At 39.8% G+C, this 27,899-nt stretch overlaps 1 protein-coding gene and 1 pseudogene across 3 annotated transcripts in view; one reads left to right on the plus strand and one right to left on the minus strand.

Moving 5' to 3' along the window:
- Positions 1-27,899, minus strand: part of FRMD5 (FERM domain containing 5) — a 339,478-nt gene that overhangs the window by 168,774 nt on the left and 142,805 nt on the right. The gene's annotated exons all lie outside the window — the stretch shown is intronic.
- LOC711755 (glyceraldehyde-3-phosphate dehydrogenase pseudogene) lies at positions 22,122-26,900 on the plus strand (annotated as a pseudogene).

A 27,899-nucleotide genomic window follows, 5' to 3' on the forward strand; every position in this document is an offset into this window, starting at 1 on the left:
GTCTATCATTGATGGGCATTTCGGTTAGTTCTAAGTCTTTGCTATTGTGAACAGTGCCGCAATAAACATACGTGTGCATGTGTCTTTTTTCTTTCTTCTTCTTCTTTTTTTTGATACAGAGTCTTGCTCTGTCGCCAGTCTGGAGTGCAGTGGCACAATCTTGGCTCACTGCAACCTCCGCCTCCCAGGTTCAAGCAATTCTCCTGCCTCGGCCTCCCAAGTAGCTGGGACTACAGGCGCATGCTGCCACACCCAGTTTTTTTTTTTTTTTTTTTTTTTTTTTTTTTTTTTTTGTATTTTTAGTAGAGTTGGGGTTTCACCATGTTGGCCAGGAAATGGTCTTGATCTCTTGACCTGATGATCCACCTGCCTTGGCCTCCCAAAGTGTTGGAATTACAGACGTGAGTCACCGTGCCCAACCGCATGTGTCTTTATAGAATGATTTATAATCCTTTGGGTATATGCCTAGTAATGGGATTGCTGGGTCAAATGGTATTTCTAGTTCTAGATCCTTGAGGAATCACCGCACTGTCTTCCATAATGGTTGAACTAATTTACACTCCCACTAACAGTGTAAAAGTGTTCCTATTTCTCCACATCCTCTCCTACATCTGTTGTTTCCTGACTTTTTAATGATTGCTATTCTAACTGGTGTGAGATGGTATCTCATTGAGGTTTTGATTTGCATTTCTCTAATGACCAATGATGATGAGCTTTTTTTCACATGTTTGTTGGCCGCATAAATATCTTCTTTTGAGAAGTGTCCATTCATATCCTTCATCCACTTTTTGATGGGGTTGTTTTTTTCTTGTAAATTTAAGTTTTTGTAGATTCTGGATATTAGCCCTTTGTCAGATGGATAGATTGCAAAAATTTTCTCCCACACTGTAGGTCGCCCGTTCACTCTGATGATAGTTTCTTTCGCTGCGCAGAAGCTCTTTAGTTTAATTAGATCCATTTGTCAATTTTGGCTTTTGTTGCCATTGCTTTTGGTGTTTTAGTCATAAAGGCTTTGCCCATGTGTATGTCCTGAATGGTATTGCCTAGGTTTTCTTCTAGGATATTTATGGTTTTAGGTCTTATGTTTGTCTTTAAACCATCTTGGGTTAATTTTTGTATCAGGTGTAAGGAAGGGGTCCAGTTTCAGCTTTCTGCATATGGCTAGCCAGAGCTTTTTTTTTTTTTTTTTTAAACAATTCTCAGTGGCTGTCAAGATGGCTGAATAGCAACAGCTCCGGTCTGCAGCTCCCAGCAAGACTGATGTAGAAGACGGGTGATTTCTGCATTTCCAACTGAGGTACCCAGTTCATCTCACTGGGATTGGTTGGACAGTGGGTGCAGCCCACAGAGGGCGAGCCGAAGCAGGGTGGGGCATCATCTCACCCGGGAAGCACAAGGGGTCAGGTGATTTCCCGTTCCTAGCCAAGGGTAGCCTTGAGAGACTGTACCGGGAGGAACAGTGCACTGTGGCCCAGATATTACACTTTTCCCATGGTCTTCACAAACGGCAGACCAGGAAATTCTCTCCAGTTCCTGGCTCGGCAGGTACCACCCAAACAGAGCCCAGCAAGCTAAGATCCACTGGCTTGAAATTCTTGCTGCTAGCACAGCAGTCTGAGGCTGACCTGGGATGCTCAAGCTTGGTGTGGGGAGGGGCATCCACCATTGCTGAGGCTTAAGTAGGAGGTTTCACCCTCACAGTGTAAACAAAGCCTCCCATAAGTTTGAACTGGGTAGAGCCCACCGCAGCTCAGCAAGGCTGCTGTGGCCAGACTGCCTCTCTAGGCATGGCATCTCTGAAAAAAAGACAACAGCCCCAGTCAGGGACTTTTAGATAAAACCCTCATCTCCCTCGGACAGAGCACCTGGGGGAAGGGTCAGCTGCAGGTGCAGCTTCAGCAGACTGAAACATCCCTGCCTGACAGCTCTTAAGAGAGGAGCAGATTTCCCAGCACAACATTCAAGCTCTGATAAGGGACAGGCTGCCTCCTCAAGTGGGTCCCTGACCCCCATGTATCCTGACTGGAAGACACCTCCCAGTAGGGGCCAACAGACACCTCATACAGGAGAGCTCTCGCTGGCAACTGGCAGGTGCCCCTCTGGGACAAAGCTTCCAGAGGAAAAAACAGGCAGCAATCTTTGCTGTTCTGTAGCCTCTGCTGGTAATATGCAGGCAAACAGGGTCTTGGGTGGACCTCCAGCAAACTCCAGCAGGCCTGAAGAAGAGCGACCTGTTAGAAGGAAAACCAACAAACAGAAAGGAATAGTAGCAACATCAACAAAAAGGACCTCCACTCAGAGACCCCTTCCGAAGGGCACCGACTTCAAAGACCAAAGGTAGATAAATCCACAAAGATGGGGAGAAACCAGCACAAAAAGGCTGAAAATTCCAAAACCCAGAACGCCTCTTCTCCTCCAGAGGATCACAACTCCTCGCCAGCAAGGGAACAAAACTAGACGGGGAATGAGTTTGACGAATTGACAGAAAAGGATTCAGAAGGCGGGTAATAACAAACTCCTCCGAGCTAAAGGAGCACATTCTAACCCAATGCAAGGAAGCTAAGAACCTTGAAAAAAGGTTAGATGAATTGCTAACTAGAATAACCAGTTTAGAGAAGAACATAAATGACCTGATGGAGCTGAAAAACACAGCACAAGAACTGCATGAAGCACAAAAGTATCAACAGCCGAATCGATCAAGCAGAAGAAAGGATATCAGAGACTGAAGATGAACTCAATGAAATAAGCAAGAGACAAGATTAGAGAAAAAAAGAGTGAAAAGAAACAAAGCCTCCAAGAAATATGGGACTATGTGGGAAGACCAAATCTACATCTGATTGGTGTACCTGAAAGTAACAAGGAGAATGGAACCAAGCTGGAAAATACTCTTCAGGATATTACTCAGGAGAACTTCCCCAACCTAACAAGGCAGGCCAACATTCAAATTCAGGAAATACAGAGAATGCCACAAAGATACTCCTCGAGAAGAGCAACCCCAAGACACATAATCGTCAGATTCACCAAGGTTGAAATGAAGGAAAAAAATGTTAAGGGCAGCCAGAGAGAAAGGTCGGGTTACCCACAAAAGGAAGCCCATCAGACTAACACAGATCTCTTGGCAGAAACCCTACAAGCCAGAAGAGAGTGGGGGCCAATATTCAACGTTCTTAAAGAAAATAATTTTCAACCCAGAATTTCATATCCAGCCAAACTAAGCTTCAAAAGCAAAGGAGAAAGAAAATCTTTTACAAACAAGCAAATACTGAGAGATTTTGTCACTACCAGGCCTGCCCTACAAGAGCTCCTGTAGGAAACACTAAACATAGAAAGGAACAACCAGTACCAGCCACTGCAAAAACATACCAAATTGTAAAGACCATCAACACTATGAAGAAACTGCATCAACTAACAGGCAAAATAACCAGCTAGCATCATAATGACAGGATCAAATTCACACATAACAATATTAACCTTAAATGTAAATGGGCTAAATGCCCCAATTAAAAGACACAGACTGGCAAACTGGATAAAGAGTCAAGACCCATCAATGTGCTGTATTTAGGAGACCCATCTCACACGCAAAGACACACACAGGCTCAAAATAAAAGGATGGAGGAATATTTACCAAGCAAATGGAAAACAAACAAACAAAAAAAAGCAGGCGTTGCAATCCTAGCCTCTGATAAAACAGACGTTAAACCAGCAAAGACCAAAAGTGACAAAGAAGGGCATTACATAAAGGTAAAGGGATCAATGCAACAAGAAGAGCTAACTATCCTAAATATATATGTACCCAATACAGGAGCAGCCAGGTACATAAAGCAAGTTCTTAGAGGCCTACAAAGAGACTTAGACTTCCCCACTGAAAACACAGACAGATCAACGAGACAGAAAATTAACAAGGATATCTAGGACTTGAACTCAGCTCTGCACTAAGCAGACCTAATAGACATCGACAGAACTCTCCACCCCAAATCAACAGAATATACATTATTCTCAGCACCACATCACACTTATTCCAAAATTGACCACATAATTGGAAGTAAAACACTCCTCAGCAAATGCAAAAGAACGGAAATCATAACACACAGTCTCTCAGACTACAGTGCAATCAAATTAGAACTCAGGATTAAGAAACTCACGCAAAACCACACAATTACATGGAAACTGAACAACCTGTTCCTGAATGACTACTGGGTAAATAATGAAATGAAGGCAGAAATAAAGATGTTCTTTGAAGCCAATGAGAACAAAGACACAACGTACCAGAATCTCTGGGACACATTTAAAGCAGTGTGTAGAAGGAAATTTACAGCACTAAATGCCCACAAGAGAAAGCAGGAAAGATCTAAAATTGGCACCCTAACATCACATTTAAAAGAACTAGAGAAGCAAGAGCAAACACATTCAAAAGCTAGCAGAAGGCAAGAAATAACCAAGATCAGAGCAGAACTGAAGGAAACAGAGACACAAAAAACCCTTCAAAAAAATCAATGAATCCAGGAGCTAGTTTTTTGAAAAGATCAACAAAATAGACTGTTAGCCAGACTAATGAAGAAGAAAAGAGAGAAGAATCAAATAGATACAAACACAATTATAAAGGGGATATCACTGCTGATCCCAAAGAAATACAAACTACCATCAGAGAATACTATAAACACCTCTAAGCAAATAAACTAGAAAATCTAGAAGAAATGGATAAGTTCCTGGATGCATACACCCTCCCAAGACTAAACCAGGGAGAAGTCAAATCCCTGAACAGACCAATAACAAGTTCTGAAATTGAGGCAGTAATTAATAGCCTCCAACCAAAAAAAGTCCAGGACCAGACAGATTCATAGCCGAATTCTACAAGAGGTACAAAGAGGAACTGGTACTATTCCTTCTGAAATGATTCCAAACAATAGAAAAAGTTAGGGATTCCTCCCTAACTCATTTTATGAGGCCAGCATCATCCTGATACCAAAGCCTGGCAGAGACACAACCAAAAAAGAAAATTTTAGGCCAATATCCCTGATGAACATCAGTGCGAAAATCCTCAAAAAATACTGGCAAACCGAATCCAGCAGCACATCAAAAAGCTTATCCACCACGATCAAGTCAGTTTCATCCCTGGGATGCAAGGCTGGTTCAACATATGCAAATCAGTAAATGCAATCCATCACATAAACAGAAACAATAACAAAAAGCACATGATTATCTCAATAGATGCAGAAAAGGCATTTGACAAAATTCAACAACCTTCATGCTAAAAACTCTCAATACATTAGCTACTGATGGAACATATCTCAAAATAATAAGTGCTATTTCTGACAAGCCCACAGCCAATATAATACTGAATGGGCAAAAACTGGAAGCATTCCCTTTGAAAACTGGCACAAGACAAGGATGGCCTCTCTCACCACTCCTATTCAACATAGTATTGAAAGTTCTGGCCAGTGCAATCAGGCAAGACAAAGAAATAAAGGGTATTCAATTAGGAAAAGAGGAAGTCAAATTGTCCCTGTTTGCAGATGACATGATTGTATATTTAGAAAACCCCGGCCGGGCGCGGTGGCTCACGCCTGTGATCCCAGCACTTTGGGAGGCCGAGATGGGCGGATCACGAGGTCAGGAGATCGAGACCATCCTGGCTAACCCGGTGAAACCCCGTCTCTACTAAAAAATACAAAAAAACTAGCCGGGCGAGGTGGCGGGCGCCTGTAGTCCCAGCTACTCCGGAGGCTGAGGCAGGAGAATGGCATGAACCCGGGAGGCGGAGCTTGCAGTGAGCTGAGATCCGGCCACTGCACTCCAGCCTGGGTGACAGAGCGAGACTCCGTCTCAAAAAAAAAAAAAAAAAAAAAGAAAACCCCATAGTCTCAGCCCAAAATCTCCTTAGGCTGATAAGCAACTTCAGCAAAGTCTCAGCATACAAACTCAATGTGCAAAAATCACAACCATTCCTATACACCAATAACAGACAGAGAGCCAAATCATGAGTGAACTCCCATTCACTATTGCTACAAAGTGAATAAAATATCGAGGAATCCAACTTACAAGGGATGTGAAGGACCTCTTCAAGGAGAACTACAAACCACTGCTCAAGGAAATAAGAGAGGACACAAACAAATGGAAAAACATTACATGCTCATGAATAGGAAGAATCAATATCATGAAAATCACCATACTGCCCAAAGTAATTTACAGATTGAATGCTATCCCCATCAAGCTACCATTGACTTGCTTCACAGAATTGGAAAAAAAAAAAAACTTTAACTTTCATTTGGAACCAAAAAAGAGCCCGCATAGCCAAGACAATCCTAATAAAAAAGAACAAAGTTGGAGGCATCACACTACCTGACTTCAAACTATACTACAAGGCTACAGTAACAAAAACAGCATGGTACTGGTACCAAAACAGAGATGAAGACCAATGGAACAGAACAGAGGCCTCTGAAATACCACCACACATCTACAACCATCTGATCTTTGACAAACCTGACAAAAACAAGCAATGGGGAAAGGATTCCCTATTTAATAAATAGTGTTGGGAAAACTGGTAGCCATATGCAGAAAGTTGAAACTGGATCCCTTCCTTATACTTTATACAAAAATTAACTCAAGATAGATTAGAGACTTAAATGTTAGACCTAAAACCATAAAAAACCATAGAAGAAAACCTACGCACTACCATTCAGGACATATGCATAGGCAAAGACTTCATGACTAAAACAACAAAAGCAATGGCAACAAAAGCCAAAATTGACAAATGGGATCTAATTAAACTAAAGAGCTTCTGCACAGCAAAAGAAACTACCATTGGAGTGAACAGGCAGCCTACAGAACGGGAGAAGATTTTTGCAATCTATCCATCTGACAAAGGGCTAATATCCAGAATCTGCAAAGAACTTAAACAAATTTACAAGAAAGAAACAACCCCATCAAAAAGTGGATGAAGGATATGAACAGACACTTTTCAAAAGAAGACATTTATGCAGCCAACAAACATGACAAAAAGCTCATCATTGCTGGTCATTAGAGAAATGCAAATCAAAACCACAATGGGATACCATCTCATGCCAGTTAGAATGGCAATCATTAAAAAGTCAGAAAACAACAGGTGCTGGAGAGGATGTGGAGAAATAGGAACACTTTTACACTGTTGGTGGGAGTGTAAATTAGTTGAATCATTGTGGAAGACAGTGTGGCGATTCCTCAAGGATCTAGAACTAGAAATAGTATTTGACCTAGCAATCCCATTAACTGGGTATATACCCAAAGAATTATAAAGTCCTTCTAGTATGAAGACACATGCATACATATGTTTATTGTGGCACTATTCACAATAACAAAGACTTGGAAACAACCAAAATGCCCATCAATGACAGACTGGATAAAGAATATGTGGCACATATACACCATGGAATACTATGCAGCCATAAAAAGGATGAGTTCATGTTCTTCGCAGGGACATGAATGAAGCTGGAAACCATCATTCTCAGCAAACTAACACAAGAACAGAAAATCAAACACCCTACATTCTCACTTATAAGTGGGAGCTGAACAATGAGAACACATGGACACAGGGGATGGGAACATCACACACCAGGGCCTGTTGGGGAGTTGGGGGCTAGGGGAGAGATAGCATTAGGAGAAATATCTAATGTAAATGACTGGTTGATGGGTGCAGCAAACCACCATGGCACATGTATACTATGTAACAAGCCTCCACGTGTTCTACACATGTACCCCGGAACTTAAAGTATTAAAAAAAAATTCTCATTCCCTCTGTTTCCCTAATACGACATGTTCTATGTTCATTTCCTCTCTAAGTTTTCTGTCCCAGACTGCTTTAAAGACTATACATCCTCTCAGTTCCCCATAAATAAAACTGTGACACATAACTCACACTATAACTCAGATGTGGAGAAAAAAATAAAATTTCTTCATTTCATTTAGAACTAATCTGACTCTCCTTCCTACACTCATGAGTTAGTGGGGAAAAAAAACAACTAAATGTTCAGTTCAGTGTAAAGTATAGTCTTATTCAATCATTTACAAAATTCAATTAGGTCAAGTTCAGTTTATCTTGGATTATCCAGTCAGATGTGTCCAGGAAGTAAATAATTAGCAAATTCCATCATTTATCCCAGATATTTTCCAATTTAACCTTAGATTTTTGAACATGGCATTTATGGCAAGGACTCATTTTCCTGTCATGCTGTCTTTTCTAACAAAAGAGAAATAGCTAGTAAGTTCTGACATTCACTTTCCCTCTCTGGAGTATCTTGACTACGCTTAAATGATTCATACCAAAAGGCTGATCAACCCACATCAATGATAATCAATGAAAAAAAGCAAAAACAGGGGAAAGTGGAAAAGTTTACTACGCTTATGTACATATTTGTATATGCATGTATATCCTTTAAATTCAACATGGAATATCAGATGATTTATTAAGAAATATCAGTGACAATAAAACTAGTAATAAAGACTATTCTTCAACAGACAGTATAGTAATATAGGAGGAGGAGAAACAAAATGATAGGCGTGGTTAGAAACGGCATTCAGAGTGTAAGGAAAGGTCAGAAGGAGAAGAGTAGAAAGAAGAAATGTAGGATTTGTCACCCATTCTCTTTGATAAGTGAATACAATGCTGTTGTACCCTAAATATGAGAACAGATGACTTTAATATCAGGTCAAAGCACTATCTGACTAATAGGAAATGCAGTTGTTCCTTCAGCTCATGATCAAGGCTTAAACAAGGTCTGTTGTCATTTGTCACTCTGTCACAGATAGTTCAGTGGAATTATTTTGTTTCTTCTGACCTACAATTGCATAGTCTCTTTGCTGCTATCATTATGCATAGCACCGAAATGTTACTTTAAACAGTACCTCAGAACTCAGTTCTGCAGTCATCTCCTTGATTAATTTAGAAACACCCAACACCTAGCATAATACCTTGCATAGAGTACATAATAATTCATTCCAGAATGAATGAATGAATGAGGTTCTCCTTTCATTGAAGAAGATGGAGTGATGTCACAGTCTTCTGTTCTTAAATATTCCCCAAAGAAAAAGATTGGAACATTTTAAATTTAACCCTGAATAAGGAACAAGTAGGAGAGAACTCAAGAAAAAATAAAAACGGGAATTAATAAGTAGCTACAAATACCTCACAGCAAGAATGGAAGTAGACAAGCCACACATAGTGAAAAAATAATTTTGATGACAAATGACAGAAAATGCATTATGAGCTTTATTGCACCAAGGACACTTCCATATCCTTACACATTTCCATACCCATATGCACGTTCATTTATGTCTTTAAGGTTTATTCAGTGTCTAATTACCAATGCCAACTCAAGGCAAATAGAAAAGTACAATGGGCCATGCACAAAAATACTGGCTCAAGAGGCTAATATGAATTTAAATTTCCAATCTTCCTTAATAGCAGCTTTCCTGGTGTTTGCTAGCTGACTCTGACACACATTTTTTTGGCTCTGGAATTAAAATACAATGTTGGTGTAATTACTTTTCCAAGAATAGCAATGGGCACTATAGTTTTTCTAAGCAGTTCCTAACCTTTTAACATTTTAGTGTTTGCAAATTCTTGGAAACACTACAATACACAATGTAATACATTTAGAAGTTATATAAGGCTAGCCAAGTTCAATTTCCCTTAATTTGAAAATATCAAAAACTAGACATCCATGTAGCCTAAGAAAAGATTATCCTATAACCTTTCTACACTGAATACCAACTGGAACCATTTTTAGAAGATATTAATTCAGATTTTGCTATAGATGTCTAGCATGCCAGTGTCGTCTTTACTGTGAGGATATCCTCTTAGGAAACAATCCAACTGTTAGTCAATGAAACAACTGTTTAAGGCCGGACACAGTGGCTCATGCCTGCAATCCTAGCACTTCGGGAGGCTGAGGCAGGCGGATCACTTGAAGTCAGGAGTTCAAAACCACCCTGGCCAACATGGTGAAACCCCGTCTACTAAAAATACAAAAAAATTAGCCAGGCATGGTGGTAGGCTCCTGTAATCCCAGCTATGTGGGAGGCTGAGGCAGGAGAATCACTTAAACCCAGGAGGCAGAGATTGCAGTGAGCCGAGATTGCGCCACTGCACTCCAGCCTGGACGACAGAGCAAGACCCTGTCTCAAAAAAAAAAAAAAAAAAAAAAGAAAAGGCAAAGAAAAACTGCTTAAACTTCCTCTGACCAATTACTAGGCCAGACATGGGTGCCCTCTGGCCTGCTGTCTGATTTGTCCTTTAGCTTAATGTTCCTAGGCCCGTGGAAAGTTTTAAATGTTATGTGTTGATGGGGTGACCCTTTCCCTATCATAAAGATCAATAAATTTTATAATACAAACATCTATAACAATTCTTTTTTAAAAATGGATTTATTGAGATAGACTTTACCTATCATAAAATTCACCATTTAAAGTACACGATTCCCTGATTTTTGATATGTTTACAGCAATCTAATTTTAGAATATTTTTGTCCCTCCTAAAAGAAACCCCGTATCCATTAGCAGCTAATTCTCATTCCTGCCAACACCTTTCCTAATCCCTACCAGAGCCTGGCAACCACTAATCTATTTTTTGTCTCTAATGGTTTGCCTATTCTGGACATTTTATAAAAAGGGAATCATATGACTTGTGGCCCTTTGGGTTTTACCATAACTTTTTCAAGTTTCATCTATGTTGTAGTATATATCAGTACTTTCTTTTTATTGCAAAGTCATATTCTATTACATGGATATACCATGTTTTGTTTATCTTTTTCTCAGTGGATAGCCATTTGGGTTGTTTCCACTTTCAAGCTACTATGAAAAATGTTGCTATGAACATTCATTAGCAAATTTGTGTGTGGACATCTATTTTCAATTCTCTCGGTTGCCAACTTAGGAGTGGTATTGCTGGGTCACATGGTAACTCTATAAACACAGAGTTTAACTTATTGAGAAATTGCCAAACTGTTTTCCAAAGTGGCTATACCATTTTCTATTCTTACCAGCAGTATAGGAGAGTTCTACTTTCTCCACATCCTCCCAAGCAAGGTTTGTCTATCCATTTAATTACAGCCATCCTAATGGGTATGAGGTGATATCTCACTGTCATTTTGATTTTATTTTAATTTTCCCTATGACTAATGATGTGGAGCATCTTTTCATGTGCTTATTGGCCATTTTTGTATCTTGTTTGGAGAAACGTCTATTCATATCCTTTGTCCTTTTGTTATTGCGCTATATTTTCATTATTGAGTTGTAAGAGTTCTTCATATATTCTGGATATGAGTCCCTTATCAGTTACATGATTTGCAAATATTTTCTCCCATTTTGTGGGTTGTCTTTTTACTTTCTAGGTGACATTTGCAGCACAAAGTTTTTTATTTTGATGAAGTCCAACTTACCTATTTTGGGGTTTTTTTTGAGACAGAATCTCACTCTGTTTCCCAGGCTGGAGTGCAGTGGTGTGATCTCGGCTCACGGCAACCTCCATCTCCCAGGTTCAAGTGATTCTTGCGCCTCAACCTCCCAAGCAGCTGGGATTACAGGTGTTCACTACCTTTCCTGGCTAATTTTTGTATTTTTAGTAGAGACAGAGTTTCGCCAGGTTGGCCAGGCTGGTCTTGAACTCCTAGGCTCAAGTAATCTGCTGCCTCAGCCTCCCAAAGTGCTGGAATTACAGGTGTGAGCCACCATGCCCAGGCTCACTATGATTTTGATCTCATATCTACACTAATTTTGAATATAATCATATACCTAGAAATTCACTGCTAAGCCACTTTGTAGTTCTTGGGGGAAAGGCAGCATGCATTGTTGTTATTGCCTATAGATTTAAAAGTTGGGTCAATTTAAAAACAAATTACAATAGTGCAACCAACAGGGAAACCCTCCTAAAAATGGCTGGCATGTGCTATCAGCCATGTCTTAATTATCCATAGAAATGAGGGAGATAGCCTATACAACTGAAATCCACAGATGATATGCAATCTTTATTTCAAACATAGTTTTAAGCTCCCAAACCAGAACTCTAACCAGTTGTTAAGAAGTAGACCACTCATTTGATTGAGTTTTACTTCTCCTGGAATCTGTACCATCACCTGACAGATACTTCCACAAGCTTCAAAGTAGCTTAAAGAAATAAGGCACACAAAAGTATAAGTAACCCAAATAAACCTTAAGCTGGACAGTGGGCTTCTTAAAAAACAGAGTAACCCTAGTGAATAAAGGGCTGGCTTTGCTCCTTCATTCCATATTCCAGCCATAAAAAAAGTAACCATAAAAAGCCTTTGCAAACAATATATTTATAAATAATGTATTTGTTGAGATATAAAAACTGAAAGTGACATAATCAAATTAACTCATTTATCAAATGAGGAATCAATAAGAAAAAAAGAATAGATGTTTGTTTTATACAACATTGTTAGAAGCAATAGGTAGAACTAGAATATCTTTCCTTGTCCTTTCTCTCATCTCCATTTGCATTTAAAATCCTTCAGTCATTCAACAAATGTTATTTAATACCTACTATGTGCTGGAAGTACATATATCAATAATATATAACTCTTGACTTAGAGGAATCTGAAATTATTCAAGTCTAGGTCAACCTACTAATTCCTCTATGAAACCTTCCCAGAGCTCTCCAATTGGGAATAATCTCTTCCATTACTGATTTCGGATAGTATTTTATCAACATCTTCATTGGAAAGTTATAGACCTCTACTTTATGACTTAGTTGCTTATAAACATGTCTTGTCTCCAGCACTAAACCATAATCTTCTTGTGGGCAGGATCTGTGTACAAGTAACCTTCCTGACCCCTATATCACCCTGAATATGACCACAGTAAATTTTAGTTTAGTGAATAAACTTTAAAAAAATCAAATTTAGGAACACCAGAAGATTAGAATAAACCATATCTTTCACAAAAATTACATCTATGAATTATTAATGCAGAAGCTTATTACTTTAGTCTGGAATATCAGCTATTCTAGTTTCCATATAAATGATTTCTTCTCATCTTAAGCAGTGTGCAAAAAAGAGAGTGGTTACATCTTTAGAATATTTCAGCTCAAGTAATAAAATTCAAAACACTAGAAAGAAAAAAATGATAGAGAAGTTATACTTGAGGAGTATCTGATAACTAAAGAGTATTTTTCTTTTTCTTTTTTGTTTTGAGATAAAGTCTCACTCTGCCGGCCAGGCTGGAGTGCAGTGGTGTGACCACGGCTCTTTGCAGCCTCAACTTCCTGAGCTCAAGCTATCCTCCTACCTCGGCCTCCCGAGTAGCTGGGGACTACAGGCACATGCCACCATGCCTGGCTGCTAGTTTTTTTTTTTTTTTTTTTTTTTTTGGTAGAGATGTGTTGCTATGTTGTCCAGCCTGGTTTTGAACTCCCGGGTTCAAGTGATCCTCATGCTTCAGCCTCCCAAATTACAGGTGTGAGGCACACTGGCCTTTTTTTCTTTTTTGAGACAGTCTCGCTCTGTCGCCCAGGCTGGAGTGCAGTGGCGTAATCTCAGCTCACTGCAACCTCTGCCTCACAGATTTAGGTGACTCTCCTGCCTCCAACACCCTGGTAGCTGGGATTACAGGTGTGCACCACCACACTCAGCTAATTTTTGTATTTTTAGTAGAGACAGGGTTTTGCCATGTTGGCTAGGCTGGTCTTCAACTCCTGACCTCATGTGATCTGCCCCCCTCAGTCTCCCAAAGTGCTAGGATTACAGGCATGAGCCACCGCACCTAGCCATTTTTTAAAAAAACATTTAAATAATTTTTACTTAAGAACAGTTTTAAAGATATTACAGTTTTAAAGATTGACAGTTGTAAACATAGCACAGACTTCCAATATATCTGATATCCAGTTTCCTTTCCTATTAACATCTTACATTAGTACAGCACATTTGTGACAATAACCAATATTATTATTATAAAATAAAATCCATACTTTATTCACATTTCCTTAGTTCTAACCTAATGCTCTTTTTCTATTCTAGGATCTCACAATATATTTTGTAGTCATATCTCCTTAGGCTCCTCTTGGCTGTTACTGTTTTTTAGATTTTCCTTGTTTTTTTTAATGATCTTGACAGTTTCGAGGAGTATTAGTCAAGTATTTCGTAGAATGTCTCTCAGTGGGGATTTGTCTGATGTTTTCCTCATGATTAACTGAGCCTATAGGTTTTTACGAGGAGCAAGAACTTACAGGGAGGAAGAACTACAGAGATAAAGTGCCATTTTTATCACATCATATCAAGGGTAATACTATGAACATTTATCACTGTTAATGCTGATCTTCATTGCCTGGCTAAGGCAGTGTCTGTCAGAATTTTCCACTGTAAAGTTAACTCTTTTTTTTCTTTTGCCTCTTTACATACTCTATTCTTTGGAAGTAAGTCACTACATACAGTCTACACTAAAGGAGTGAGGAGTTGTGCTCCACCTCCTTGAGAACAAAGTAGTTACATACATGATTTTGAATTTTTCTTCATGGGAGATTTGTCTATTCTCCCTATTATTATAGCTTTTTCTATTCTCTCCAATTTATTCAGGCTTTTATTTATATCAGTATGGACTTACATATATCAATTTTATACTTTGGGTTACAATGCAATACTACTTTATTTTGTTGCTCAAATTTTTCTAGCATTGACCATTGGGAGCTCTTTCAGTTGGATCCTGTGTCCCTTTAACATACGCAACCATTGTGTTTCTTTTGAGCACTTACTGTCTGGCACTACAAGATGCTTCAAGCCTATATTGTATATTTCCTGTCCCCATCCTAGAATCAGCCATTTCTCTAAGGATCCTTCATTCCTTTACCTGAGAATGGTATTCGAATCTAAGAGCTGAGTGCAAGGTATACTTGTTACTAGTTGGGTATTATTGCTTCCGCAGCCACTTCTTTTTACATAGCATTTGTTTCCATTTCCAGAATCAAAATATTGCTCAGGACACCCTGAAATAGTGCCTAGGAACAATATTAGAGTCCTTCCACTGATTTTGGGAAGCCCCACTCTAATGTATCAGTTTTAGTCCCAACAAAAGACACCATGACCATTTCTTTTTTTCTTTTCTTTTCTTTTCTTTTTTAGCCGGGGTCTCGCTCTGTTGCCCAGGCTGGAATGCAGTGGCGCAATCTATGCTCACTGCAAGCTCCGCCTCCCGGGTTCACGCCATTCTCCTGCCTCAGCCTCCCTAGTAGCTGGAACTACAGGCACCCGCCACCACGCCCGGCTAATTTTTTTGTATTTTTAGTAGAGATGGGGTTTCACTGTGTTAGCCAGGATGGTCTCGATCTCCTGACCTCGTGATCTTCCCGTCTCGGCCTCCCAAAGTGCTGGGATTACAGGCGTGAGCCACTGCGCCCGGCTGACCATTTCTTAAACACAGTGAACAATTACACTCCATTTAATACTTATCTAGTGGTATAATTCTCTGTCCCTTATAGAATCATAGAATGTTAGAGGCAGAAAGGGCCTTAGAGAATATTGAATTCATTCGTTCATTCATTCACAAATGTATACTGAGGGTCTAGTATGTGCTGGGTAGTATCCTAGGTGATGGGGACATAACAGGACATAAAATGAGACACTCCCTGCCATGAGGGAATTCATGGTCTGGTAAGAGAGATGCATGCTATTTTTAAAATATCACACAAATAATTACAACAGTGTAACTGTGCTAAGTGTTACAAAGAAGAGGTAGATGGTATTATGAGAGAATACTGCAGGGAGACTAGATCTGTCATGGATTAGGAGTCAGGGAAAGCTTCCCAGAGGAAGCTAAAATCAGATGGAATAGGAGGTAACTAACTTTGAGCAGGAAAACAACTTCAAATAAGGGGAAGGGAAAAGTTTGTAGCAGGAGAGAACGTGGTACATTAAAAAGCTGAGAAAGTTAGGGGGATACTGGCAAAAGATGAACATGGAAGGAAAGCAACCACAGTAGTCCTTGCCAGTCATGGTAAAGATTTGGTCTTTATTTTAAGAGCAATGGGAAGTTCTTGAAGTAAAGTTCATTAGAGTTTTAAGGAGGGTGGGATGGGTAGTGACATCCTGAAATTAGTGTTTTGCAAGGATCATTCTGGTTGCTGTGTGGAGAATGAATGTGAGTGGGTGAAAAGCCCAAATACTAGTATTTTTATTGGAATAGCAGAAAAAGATGATGCTAGAGAGCTTGGATGGGAGCAGTGACAGTAGAGATGGGCAAAAGCAGACAGATTTGAGTTATGTAGGAAGCAAAATTGAGAAGACTCTGTGACATACTGGATATGAGACAAGAATAAGGATGGCTTAAGGCAAGACCTAGGTTTCTAGTTTTGCACAATCAGATGGATGATGGATGATGTCATTCATTAATAAAGAAAACATTGGAAGAGGACCAGGTTTGATAGGGAAGTCCACAAGCTCAGTTTGTTCTGAAATATCCAAATGGAGAGGCTAAAAAGACCATTAGATATAAAAATCTGAAGCTCAGGGTGAGAAATATAGATTTGATATACTTACTAATTTTATAGATGATAACTGAAGTCATAGGCACTGATAAGATAGTTTAGGAAAGAATTCAGAATATGAAAAGAAGGGGCACTGAGTAAGTCAAGTTATTCACAAAATGAGATTAATAATTTCCATTTTGTAGAATTATAGTCAGGATTAAACATCATCATATGTGTGAAAGCAAATAGCAAACTGTAAGCACCCAACCTTTAAAGCATTAAAATTGTGCATTTTATAAAAAACACTCCCATGGAGTATATCTATGGTTGTTTGCCTTCTCATGTTCAACTACTTGACATAATGTATACATGATCATTTATGTCTTTTAAAACACAATCTCTGGCAGTTATAGTAAAAGATTAACAGCTACTAATAACATGAAAAACAGTGTTGTTTTAATGTTATTTCATTTTCCTAATCATTGACTCACAGGTGAAAATGAGGCATTGAGGGAAGAAAGCATCAGGGTGTAGGAGCAGCTTTTATCCCAACCTCTTATCTTCCCTGCAATTGTCTGCTCTCCAGAGCCATTTGGAACAACTCTTTACAACCATAAAAATCCCCAGCCTGCCAGATTTTACCACAGTCCCTTCAAATGTACATTAACTAATTCCATGACAAATAACATCTTCATTATAGAAACTGACTCTTGAGTGAATGCAAAAACATCTAATACAAATAATTGTTTAACAGATTGTAACCATCAACTGAATGCTATTTTCATAGGGGTTGTCCGCCAAAGAATAGAATTATTCTAGCTATAATAATTCTATAGAATTATAACTGATTTCTATTCTTTGGAGAATATATTAATAATCCTCTAATTAGATTCTACCCATATTTTAATCATATGTAAACTCTTTAGGATAAAACTGTGAGTGATATGTCAGTTTTCAAAAGGGTAATACCAGAATCACAAGGATGAAAGGTACACAAGGATCTGCTTCCAAAAGAGTGGAGCTGGCTGGGCACGGTGGCTCACACCTGTAATCCCAGCACTTTGGGAGACCGAGGTGGGCAGATTACGAGGTCAGGAGTTTGAGACCAGCCTGACCAACATGGTGAAACCCCGTCTCTACTAAAAATACGAAAATTAGTCGGGTGTGGTGGCGCACGCCTGTGATCCCAGCTACTCAGGAGACTGAGGCAGAAGAATTTCTTGAACCCGGGATACGGGGGTTGCAGTGAGCTGAGATCTCACCATTGCACTCCAGCCTGGGTGATAGAGCAAGACTCTGTCTCAAAACAAAATTGCACAGTTTGTGCACTGCTCAAAGGCACCTGGCTATGGGATCTGAAATGCAGCCCTGCTTCTCTCACAAAGCTTTGTGACCAGGAGCTAGGGTGGGTAGCTGGGGTGGAAGTTGTTTGTGTCTTATTTTATTTTTTTACTTGGCCCAGGAGTAAAGACTCTGGCACCTTATAGACTAGTAGTAGCACTGTAGAAAGATCAAACACGAAAACAATTATTTGGACTCCAGAAAAACACTGGAGTCTTTTATAACTTGATTTGGGTTTAGATAGTGGTCTATGTTTTTATGACAAAAGCAACCACTAAAGTGCTTTTATTGAATGATTAGCACTATCCTCAGCTACTAAGAGGATCTCATTTGCTTGCTGAAGCCCTGTAACTGACACTATACTGTCAACGTAAAGTCATTATACACGCTACAAGCTTTAATATGCAATGCATTTTAAAACATTAAAAATAAATTAAAAATCAAGTCCTTTAAATTTTACCAAATATGGCTAAGAAAAAGCCACCAAATAGCAAAAACAATTCTTCAGGAAAGGAAATACGAAACATTCTTAAAGTAGCTGTGGTACTCTGTGGTACAGTGGAACAACCATCTGCAATCCAAAGGCCTCAGTTCAAATCTTGGGCTCTGATCTTAGCTATTGTGTGACCTTAAGTCACTTAACCTCTTTCAGCCTCAGTTTCTTCAGCTATACATTAACTGGATTAAACTAAATTATTTCTAAGGCCTCCTCAAGCTCTGACGATTCTCTAATTCTATAAATGTCATGATTATAAATCTTCCTTTCTTTGCCTGATCTTCTTCATTTTCTATACCAGGTATTTTCTAACCACCATTTTACCTCCTTATCCTGGTATTTCTTCCCATTTGTCCCCAAATTGAAATAACCTCCTCTCTTATTCATTAATCAACATATGATTCTCTCTCATCTCCAAACCTTTCGAAACAACTAACTTTAACATTTTCATTTGCAGTTATTCGCTGAAGAACTTAAAGCTTTAATTACTTCTTTGTCCACTACCCAAATTCTTTCTGACAACTTGGCCTAGAACAAATACTCCAGCTTATATTTAGGTAGTCAACAAGCATTTAAAATTCAAGGCAGTGGGGGGATTCCCAAAAATTACAGATCTCCAGGAGGAAAACTAGCATATAATCAAATCAGGATAGAAAAATCCGAAGTAATATTTAAATGAAAGAGGGTAGGGCAAATATAGTGACAATAAACTCTAAGTAGTCAGACCAGGAGAAATCTCAATATAGGCTAGTCAGTTCATCTGGAAAGAAGAATAAGAATTGAATTGACTGAGGAAATCTCCACATGTGGGGTAACCTACACAGAAACCCAGGTACCAAGCAATTATAATTCTGCAAAGCCTTTCCAGGTGCTTTCTTTTTTCTAGAAAAGAGAGATGGCCAAGAGAACAAGTTTCCTAATGACAGTTTTAGTTACATGTTTCAATACTCTAAAGAGCGTCAGCCATGGCAGTGTGAAAAAATGTCTCCTTAGAAAAAAAACATGATTGCCAATTTAAGTAATTCCTTCAATCACACTAGCTAAAGGGGTCATCTTGCTCATAAAAGATGACTTCAGAAACCTAGGCTAGGAAGAACACTCTCTTGGGAAGTGTATCAGACACTACCTCGGTTCTCCTCCACAACATTGTCTCACTGTCCCTTAAACACCTTCTCAGTTTCCCTCCACACCATTGCCTCAGCATCCCTGAGGACAACCAGGGACATTATAGGGGGTGGAGGAGATCCTCCCTATTGACTACAAATTAACTACATACCCGGAGCTTCTGGATTCTCCTACTACTTCCAAACTTGGATGAAATCCTTCACCAGGGCATGGAATCTGGCTTTCCAAGTGGAAGGGCAGGATGACACCACTCAGAACTGTGAGTTAACTCTCCAAAGACTGACCTTTGATAATGGGAAACAGCAGCCAGAAAGCAGATGGGCAGATAAATTCCCTCTCCCTCTTTGCTCTCATGAACTGTTCTATCTATTCTATCTGGAGATATTGCACATGGTCAAGCACATGTACTTGCTGAATAACCAGCTGTGTCTCTTTGAGGATCATCATGACACAATTACTAACATGGCAATCTAATCACCTTGCTTTGCTTCTCAGAGCTTCTCGCTTCTCATGTCTTTTCCTTCACTCTTACTGTTCTGAAATTGTACCGCCAAATAAATCGTCACTTAATTTCCAGTCAGTCTCTTGTTTCTGGAGAACCCAGGATACAATAGCAACAAAATCCAAAAAGAAGTAAAGAACCTTGGATTACGAATTGACACACATTAGCTCTAATCTGGCTATAATTGGTTCTGTTATTAATTAGCTATTTGATCTTGAACAATGAACATTCTGAATTCTGTAAAATGGGACAGGAGTTAGAGAAGAGGGACTAAGCTTCATGACTGCTGGGTCCCTTCCAGTTCCAGTGCTTTATGATCCTTAGGAATTAAAAACCTCAAAGCCTCAAACAACCCATTGGAAAATGGGTCAGTGTGAAAACCATGGAGTCCTATATATCCCAATTCATTTGACCATATCCATAGTTTGGATCAGCTTTATGAAATACATCTATAACCTAATCTTAGCTCTGAAACAGGGCCATTTTCATTATCATCAGCAGCCAATGTTATCTGATGTGTAACAGTATATTCTGCAACTTAACCAAATCTCACAAATCCAATAAAACCAGGCCACAGAAGTATAAGACCACATCTGTTCTGAGGAGAAGTTACAAATACAAGAATATTTTTAAAAACCGAATATCAAGCAGTATCAAGTGAAGGAAGCCAGTCACAAAAGACCACACATGGTAGGTATAACTTTGTTTATATGAAATGTCCAGCACTGGCAAGTCTATAGAGACAGAAAGTAGATTTGTGGTTTGCCTCAGATCGGAAGCTGGGGAACTGTGGACAGACTGCTAAGGGGCATGAGGTTTCTTTTGGGGGTCATGAAAATGTTCTAAAATTATATTGTGGTAATGGTTGTACAACTCTGTCAATAAACTTAAAGCCACTGAATTATGTACTTTAAATAGATAAATTATATGATGTGTAAATTATATCTCAATAAAGCTCTTTTTAAAAGTAATGGGGCTGTTTTATTGTGGGGAGTGAACTGGCTCAGAGGCAAAAATATGTGAGGAACAAATAGACATTTTTCTGTAAGAACAGAGCATTTTTAAAGATTTTATCTTTTAAATGACTCTGGAAGGGGAAGCATACAGTAACTTTATTTATTTCTGTTTGACACTAAATTTCCCCAAGCAGCAAAGAGCCAGGATCTTTGGAGGCAGACAACAGGAAAAACTTAGAAACCTGTGCAACTGGCAGAGAAGTTTTAATGTGAGCAAATGCAAGATGACACATTTGGTGGGAAGAACCCTCAACTAGCATCAATCACAAACTACAGAAGGGACCTGGGAGTGAGCAGATTATCCAACTCAACAGAACATTTTGGAGAAAGCTATTATATACAAGGTATTGTCTTAAGAGCTGTAGTAAAGAGGGAAATATAAGATGATACAAATAGATTCCCACTCCCTCCTCGATTTCAAAGAGTCTTTAAGGGAGAGAACATGCACATTTCAAGGCCAGGTGAATAAATGCTATGATAGAGTCTGCATAGGTTCTAGAAGGGTAAAGAAAGCCTTCATAGAAGAACTGGAATTTTTCTGGACCTTAAACATCTGAGAATATCAAGCCAATAGGCCGGATAATAAATACAAAAACTAAATTATTCTACTCTTATTTAAAACGAGATATTCTTAGTATGGGTTTCTCTCTCTCTCTCTCTCTCTCTCTCTCTCTCTCTCTCTCTCTCTCTCTCTCATGGAGTTTCGTTCTTTTACCCAGACTGGAGTGCAGTGGTGCGATCTTGGTTCACTGCAACCTCTGCCTCCTGGGTTCAAATGATTCTCCTGCCTCAGCCTCCTCAGTAGCTGGGACTACAGGCACATGTCACCATGCCCAGCTAATTTTTTTTTTTTTTGTATTTTTAGTAGAGATGGGGTTTCACCATGTTAGCCAGAATGGTCTCGATCTCCTGACCTCGTGATCCACCTGCCTCGGCCTCCCAAAGTGCTGGGATTACAGGTGTGAGCCACTGTGCCCAACCAGGATCACTGTATTTTATAAGAGGTAAAGGGAAACTTCATTTATGTAGAGACAGGTTTCTGGACAAATCCCTGGTTTCAAATTCAGAAACACCTTTAAAAAAATAGTATTTAAGTTTCAGATCAAGTCCCTGAACACCTGGCAACAAAAATAGCTGAAAGTGCTAAAGAGCTGCACTGGCTATTTGTAGGAAAAGCCTTCTTCCAATTTGCTGACAATGTCTACGACACAAAGGAGAAAGAGAAGACAAGAAGGAGAGAGCTGTCAGATAGAACAGAGACTAGAAGCAGAAGCAGAGGTTCGAAATGATGACAGAGTAGGCAGCAAGGTTGCAAGTAGCAGACACTGGCACGTAAGAAAGCCAGTTACAAAAGAGGGAGAAAAGAAACTCATTCTACAGCCTAATACGACAAAGAGTTACCAGCTCATAAGCAGCCCTTGAAGGCAGCGAGGGAAGACAGCATGCAAAGAGTGCCTAAGGACATGCTCCTTAGTATCTACTCTAGGAGGATACCCAGAAGCCTGACAACCAAGGCAGTTCAAGGGCCCAGGGGAGAAGAGGCTGTGACAGTGCCGAGCTCTACAGTGACAAATTAAATCATTCAGCTTCATGCTCTGCACCATATATATCTACAACACAGAACACTGACATTCCTAAACATGACCTTGAATCAAGAATAAAGTAAGATAAACATTCTCTGTTTAAAAAGGTACATCTTAGAAATATTCCCTTCAAAATTAAAGTCAAAATATTTGGGGCAGAAATAATAAAATCCTCAACTATATAGCACACTTTTTTTAAGTCCCCAAATGGCTTATGCACTGATGACCTAGGACAACAGAAATTTCATTCCATAATGGAACAAGAGGGCAGCTAAAAGACAGAAATGATAATTCTATGAGGACTACCTACAAAAAAGAAAAGGTGAGAAGCCACTTAATTACATAAAATAATGAAAAAGGAAAAAATCCCTGACACACTCTTATTCTTCAAATCTGAATCTGAGAGTAGTTGGATTAAGGGCTTGAGCTCTAACAGAGGAACTCAGACAGGCCCCTGTCTGCAAACATTTTATATTCCTTAAAAATATATAGGCTCAGTGAACAGGAAGAAACTGTTTCATATTTTTCTATCCTCCACAGTACTTAGACATAATGTCTAGTACACAACATAAACTTTCAAACTATAACACTCTTCCCTACTACTTAACAACTAAATCTTATTTCACTGTGTACTTGCTGCTGCTTTTGATTAGCTCAGAAGAGTAAGGGAGTATCCTCTCACATTTTTCAGCTCTTGACACAAAGATACATCAATGGGGAAATCCTATGTCCTTCCTGACTCCCTATTCCATGGGATTTACAATGCAATTTTATCATTATATTCTCTTTTCTCTCACTTCCCACAACTTAGACATTCCAGCTTTTCTCAATATCACAGTGACTTAACTCTGACTCCTTCACAGTCAAAATCTAGTGGCAGATTTCTGGGACAAGTCTCAATGCATTTGAAAGAGATTGTGGTTTCAGTCTGGGCTTAAAGTAGACAAACTGTAATGCCCATGGATGCTCTCACAGCCTCAGTCCTAAAGAAAAGCATGGGGTTCTCCCAAGCTTCACCAAGATTACTGCTTTTTAGCAGTAAAGGGTGGCCAGTGGTCTCTCACTATTAGTCTGGCCCTTTGGCTGGACTATTATTATTACCCTTTATACTTTGAATTATTTAGAGCTTCTGATATAGGCCATAAATGTGTAACTACTCATTCCAGCCTGTTATGCCAGTCCAATTTACCTGCTGCTGTCAGGGAAGTCCATAAAGTTTGACATTTGAGATTTGAATCAGAATGTTAAATTTTCAAAAATTATTATTACTCGTTGCATTAAAATAAGCTGGGGCGGGTGGTTATGAATGTTGCAGGATCTCTGCTTTAAATTTCCAGCCTTTGTCACGGTCTTATCTAATGGTGAGATGCATTAACATCTTCCATATGGTGGTACATCTGAAATACTGCCAGCAGTCACTTTCCCCCACCATTTTCTGATACCGGACGTAATACCTCTCTTTCAAAGATGGCATGCACATGCTTGCTGAACAAATGAATTGTACAGATACACGAGTGGCTAGGGACAGTTCATTCTTCCTGACCATGTCTTTTGTGAGATGCACAAAGCTGCTAGGCTGCCAGATAGTGAGGTCAGTGGGAAATATGAGAAATCACAGGTTAGATACATGTGCAGGAAATACAATCTGAGTAGCCTTGCTGCAACACATTTAGACAGTAGTCTGTATGCTCTTTCAGAGTGATTTTATCATTTATTTTCCTGATGTAAATAAAGACTTTATTTTCTTGTTTGGTGATGCCTTTTTACTTTGCAACAAACATTTCTGGCAGCAATAAACTTTACAAGTTCATGTTTAATAAAAATTTAAGTCCCAAATTTCCTTCTCAAGTAAGTTGATTATGAATATGTACACCACACAAAATACTGTATCCACCATAGGGACCACAGAGATGCTACTTTCAATATTAAAACTAGAAGACACAGTCTTTCTGAAGAAGTATCAGTATTACTTCAAAAGTTAGTAGCTACAGGCTGGGCGCTGTGGCTCATGCCTGTAATCCCAGCACATTGGGAGACCAAGACAGGCAGATCACTTGAGTCCAAGAGTTCGAAACCAGCCTGGCCAACATGGTGAAACCCTGTCTCTACTAAAAATACAAAAATTAGCCAGGCATGGTGGTGGGCGCCTATAATCCCAGCTACTCGGGAGGCTGAGGCAGAGAACTGCTTGAACCCAGGAGGCAGAGGGTGCAGTGAGCCAAGATTGCACCATTGTACCCCAGCCTGGGCAACAGAGTGAGACTCTGTCTCAAAAAAAAAAAAAAAGTATATGGTTACATGCAAATACTTTACCATTTATATAAGGGATTTTGGTACCCTCAAGGGGTCCTGGAATCCGCCCATATACAGAGGGACTACTGTAATTTTTTTTTAATATAAGGAGTATGGTGAAGTATGGTAAAGGTTGAGGTTATTGTACATGGATATCTAATTTTTCCTTGGTACCTTTGTTAAAAAAAAAAAATCAATTGACTGTATACATGTGAGTCCATTTCTGGACTCTATTCTGTTTCACTGATGAATATATCTATCCTTAAGCCTAAACCATATGATTTTGATTACTGGTGCTTTATATTAAGTCTCAAAATCAATGAGAGTGAAATCTCTAGCCTTTTCTTTTTCAAAATTGTTTTGGCTATCTACGTTCTTTCCATTTCCACGTGATTTCAGTTTGTCAGCTTCTTTTTTTAAAAAAGCCAGCTAGGAAGAGTTTGTATAGAACTAGTAAAATGTGTAAGTAAATCTATCTAGGAATACAGTTTTATTTTTGGTTTTGAGATTTTAAACCATTAATTAAATTTCTTTAAAAGACATAGGGCTACTCCAGTTATCTTTTTCTTCCTGGGTGAGCTTTGGTTGTTTATGTCTCTCAAGAAATGTCACTTCGGTTGTCAAATTTATTGGCATAAATTTATTCATGTATTTATGTATTTTAATATAAAACAGTCTAAAGTCCACCAATGTATAAAACAATTTTTCAGTCAAGAATTAAATATTTTGAAAATTAGGCTTTCTGCTCCTCCCGTTTGACAACAGCATCTTCTTGTGCAGGGCCAGCTGCACCCCATGGTGAAGGTGAAGGCCAGAGTAAAGCAATTTAGTTGTACTGGGCACCTGGTCACCAGGGCTGCTTTTAACTCTGGCAAAGTGGATATTGTTGCCATCAATGATCCCTTTATTGACCTCAACTACATGTTCTAGTATGATTCCACCCATAGCAAGTTCCACAGCATCATCAAGCCTGAGAATGGGAAACTTGTCATCAATGGAAATCCCATCACCACCTTCCAGGAGAGAGATCCCACCAAAATCAAATGGGGTGACACTGGCACTAATTATGTCGTGGAGTCCACTGGTATCTTCACTATCATGAAGAAGGCTGGGACTCATTTAGATGGGGGAGCCAAAAAGGTCATCATCTCTGCCCCCTCTGCCGATGTCCCCATGTTTGTAATGGGTGTGAACCATGAGAAGTACAAAAACGGCCTCAAGATTGTCAGTAAAGCCTCCTGTACCACCAATTGCTTAATTCCCCTGGCCAAGATCATTCACGACAATTTTGGCATCATAGAACAATTCATGACCACAGTCCATGCCATTACTGACACCCAGAAGACCATGGATGGCCCCTCTGGGAAACTATGGCAACGATGGCTGTGGGACTTTTAAGAACATCATCCTTGCATCTACTGGCACTGACAAGCCTGTGGGTAAGGTCATCCCAGAGCTGAACAGGAAGGTCACTGGCATGGCCTTCCATGTCCCCACCACCACTGTGTCAGTCATGCATCTGATCTGCTGTCTGGAGAAACCTGCCAAATGTGATGACATCAAGAAGGTAGTGAAACAGGCTAGGTGCAGTAAAACTCATGCCTGTAATTCCAGCACTTTGGGAAGACGAGGTGGGTGGATCGCTTGAGGTCAGGAGTTCAAGACCAGCCTGGACACATGGCGAAACCCCGTCTCTACTAAAAATATAAAAATTAGCTGGGCGTGGTGGTGCATGCTGGTGATCCCAGCTACTCAGGAGGCTGAGGCAAGAGAATCACTTGAATCTGGGAGGCGGAGAGGTTGCAGTGAGCTGAGGTTGCACCACTGCACTTCAGCCTGGGACTCCTCTCGGGACTGTGGGCGGAGGTAGGGGAGGTAATGAAGCAGGCATCAGAGCGCCCCCTAAAGGGCATCCTGGGCTACACTGAGCACAAAGTTGTCTCCGACTTTAACAGTTGACACTCACTCTTGTATCTTCGATGCTGGGGCTGGCATTGCTCTCAATCACCACTTTATCAAGCTCATTTCCTGGTATGACAATGAATTTGGCTACAGCAACAGGGTGGTTAACCTCATGGCCCACATGGTCTCCAAAGAGTAAGACTCCCAGACCAACAGCCCCAGTGAGAGTACAAGAGGAAGAAAGAGGACCTCAGCTGCTGGGGAGTCCCTGCCATACTCAGTCCCCCATCACACTGAGAATCTCCCCTCCTAACAATTTCTATGCAGATTCCCTGAAGAGGGAGGGGCCTAGGGAGCCCTGCTTTGTTGCATACCATCAATAGAGTCCCTGTACTCAAAAAAATTATATAATAATTTTTTAAATCCTCTTTTACTCTCGAAAGTGAATGGATGATAAATTACACTTGTCAACTTAGGCATAATCCACTGCCAGTATCAATATCAGTATGACTTTTTAAGATTTTCCTATAACTTTAATGACTTTGAAAGTCATTTTAGCTGGGCATAGTGTTCACACCTGTAATCCCAGCACTGTGGGAGGCCGGGACGGGAGGATTGTTTGAGCTCAAGAGTTTAAGACCAGTCTGGGCAACATGGTGAGACCTGTCTCCACAAAAAATTTTTTTAAAAAAATCAAAAAATTAGCCAGGTGTGGTGGCATGCACCTGTGGTCCCAGCGCCTCTGGGGGCTGAGGCACAAAGATCACTTGATCCCAGGAGGCTGTGGCTGCAGTTAGCTGTGATCACATCACTGCACTCCAGCCTGGGCAACAGAGGGCGACGCTGTCTCAAAACCAAAGAAATCTTCAGAAATCTGATGTGTATTTTACACCTACAGCATATCTCAACTCAGACCAGTCTCATTTTAAATGCTCAATAGCCATGTGTGGCTAGTGGTTATCGCATTGGGCAGCACAGAGCTAGAGCCTTGCTACTCAAAGGATCGGCATCACGTGGGAACTTATATTAGAAACACTGCATCTCAGGCCCATCCCCAGACCTACAGAGTCAAAATCTTCATTTTAACAAGATGACCAGGTGATTCATATAAACATTAAAGTTTATAAGACAAAACCTGCAGCAGAGTTTCCTAGCATGTATGATACGGCAAGGTGTTACAAGTGGGCTTAAATAACAA

Source organism: Macaca mulatta, chromosome 7 (assembly GCF_049350105.2).
Source record: "Macaca mulatta isolate MMU2019108-1 chromosome 7, T2T-MMU8v2.0, whole genome shotgun sequence".
NCBI lineage: Eukaryota > Metazoa > Chordata > Mammalia > Primates > Cercopithecidae > Macaca > Macaca mulatta.